Below are 2,877 nucleotides of genomic sequence, written 5' to 3'. Positions count from 1 at the left end.
GACCGCAATACTTGAGAACACCCAATGAGGAAGACACTGCTCGGATCCTAGCACAGAATGCAGCAAGAGGATTTCCTGGGATGCTTGGAAGCATCGACTGCATGCATTGGAAATGGAAGAATTGCCCATTTGCTTGGCAGGGGATGTACAAAGGCGCCAAAGGCGGTTGTAGTGTGGTACTTGAGGCGGTGGCCACACAGGACCTCTGGATTTGGCACTCATTCTTTGGTATGCCAGGAACTCACAATGACATCAACGTGCTGCAGTGCTCTCCTGTCTTTGCCAAGCTTGTTGCAGGTCATTCTCCTCCGGTGAACTTCGAGATCAATGGGCGGCACTACAACAAGGGGTAGTATGTAGCTGATGGCATCTATCCAAGATGGTCGACATTTGTGAAGACGATCCCAAACCCTGTGCCAGGAGGCAAGAACCCCTGGTTTGCGAAGGTTCATGAGGCTTGCAGGAAGGATGTCGAGCGGGCATTTGGTGTGCTCCAATCTCGATTTTCTGTTGTCCGGTACCCCGCTCAGACCTGGTCGAAAGATCAAATGTGGGAGATTATGGCTTGCTGCGTCATCTTGCACAACATGATCATCGAGAGCGAGCAAGAAGACCCAGTGTTTGACACTGAACCATACTACTGGCAAGGTCCTCTAGCCGAAGTTGATCACCAGCTACCGGCAACCTGGACTGCCTATCTCAGCATGCGTCAGGAGATTCGAGACCCATAGGTGCATCATCAACTGTAGCAAGATCTGATAGAGCATCTATGGAGGCTCAAGGGCGACGCCGGCCACGGCGTGTGATGAAATATGAGTTTTTATTTGTTGAACTATATAATTTGTATTGAACTATTTGTTGTTGTACTATTTTGTTGAAGTATTTGATATTTCTGTGATGAAATATGTGATAAAAAAATTTATGTGCATAATTGAACGCCGAACAACAGCGAACCATGCTGAATATGAGCCTATTGTCGCCCATATGGGTCCTTTATTCGTCGAAATGGGGCTGAAAAGTGGGTCAATATCGGCGCCTGAGGACGAGCTGGAGGCAACGACTGGGCGCGAAACCGCCCCGAGCGCTGATTGTATCGCCGGCTCGCCTCCAGGGGGCGATTTTTATGCGTCCTGGTGGGGCGAACGGCTGGAGATGCTATAAGGAACGTAGTTTCCGGGAGAAACCATTAATTCTCCCGTGCATTCAACATAGGCCTCCTTTGGTTTAGAGGAATTTCATAGGAATTCTAGAGGATAGGATTTTTATAGGATTTTTTCCTTTAGAGCCCTTTGATTCATAGGAATGGATTTCTATTCCTACATAGGATTGGTTCCTATTCTCCATATTTTATAGAAAAATAAAAAAGAGCCTAGACTCAATGGAAAAATTCCTTTGGTGTTAACCAAATGACATCTTGTTTTCTATTCCTACTCATAGGATTTGAGATACATGTCATCTCATTTCCTACAAGATTCCTATTCCTATGATAATTCTATCCTATGAACCAAAAGAAGCCTAGACTTATCAAGCCTCCCTGCGTGTGTAATAGCGATTGAGTAACATGCATGCATATGCACGTTGATCCGCCGAGATGAGAATATGTTCTATGCAGCTTTCGGGCGCGATATGTATGATACGATCTATCGCGGTTTTTGGAAGGAGGAAAGAAAAAATAAGTCCGGATCCTACTTACCATGCATGCATGCACGTGCTTCTGACGCGTCGTGCTCTGTCTTCTAGCTAGGCTGAGCGTGCATGCATGTTACGTGGTACGTGGTCTAGCTAAAACATGAGACGAGATGCTTTTTTTTTCTTTTTGTTTGGCTCGCAGTGGAGGGGTGGAGAATGATTGGCGCCTCCGCCTGAGTGCACTGCGCACAAGAAGAACAAGATGATTGTCACTTTTCAGCATTTCTCAAATGATTGCCAGCGGTAGAAGCACGCAAGCAACCGAGAAATGCATGTGTACGTACGTACATAGACACAGTCGGCAGTCGGCACACGTCCCTAGAGGCGGAACCAGGATTTATTAAAGCCTAGGGCTAAAACTAACTGACTAAATATAACGTCAAATACTACGCACATCAAAGTGCATTATAAGTATGCCACAAAGTCACATTCAAAATGAAATATAAATTCATTATCATCACGAGAGGAAATTTCATAAAACAAATAGTTTAACAAAGTGCATCATTGCAAAAATGGTTTGGTACCAAATTAGTGAAGGTTTGCTTAACTCCAGGTCATCATTTCTTCACCAGCAATAGTAGAAGGACCTTTATCTACAAACATAAAATCAAGTATTTAAAATCAAGACAGTGGACATACAATAAATCAATTGTTCATATGAAATTTTGTAAAAAAAATAGAACATATTATACCATTAACACGAAGTGCACGAGGTAGTAACCCCATTCTGTAGGTAATACATCAGTGTTGGTATTGTTGGATGGAGGCTGGTTGGATGTTGATTGAAAAAGTAATTCAATTGTATGGGTCCTGTTCATCTTGGATAATCTCCTGATGACAATGAAATAAAACTGACTAAGCAATAGAATTTAACACCACCGAGTTTGCCTGATACAAAGAAACTAGGGAAAAGAATTAGATGATACAGAGTTACGGACTACTTATTACCTGTGCGGCAGAGTGTGCATGCACTGTAATTTAGCAATAGTTCGAGAAGATCAGAAGGAGACTAGGAGAGGCAGGTGGTTAGCACGCCAGATCCGGCAGCCGGCGCGGCGGGGAATCGCGGCTTGACGAACGAACTGACAACGGCGGCTGCGCCGCGCAACGCATGGGCGCTCCGTTTGCAATTACGATCGTGTCTTCCCTCGGTGGCGTTCAGTTAGTCGCTAATTTTTTTGATTCGGT

Source organism: Triticum aestivum, chromosome 7A (assembly GCF_018294505.1).
Source record: "Triticum aestivum cultivar Chinese Spring chromosome 7A, IWGSC CS RefSeq v2.1, whole genome shotgun sequence".
Taxonomy (NCBI): domain Eukaryota; kingdom Viridiplantae; phylum Streptophyta; class Magnoliopsida; order Poales; family Poaceae; genus Triticum; species Triticum aestivum.
The sequence above is the reverse complement of the archived record's forward strand: the minus strand, read 5'-3'. Positions refer to the sequence as shown.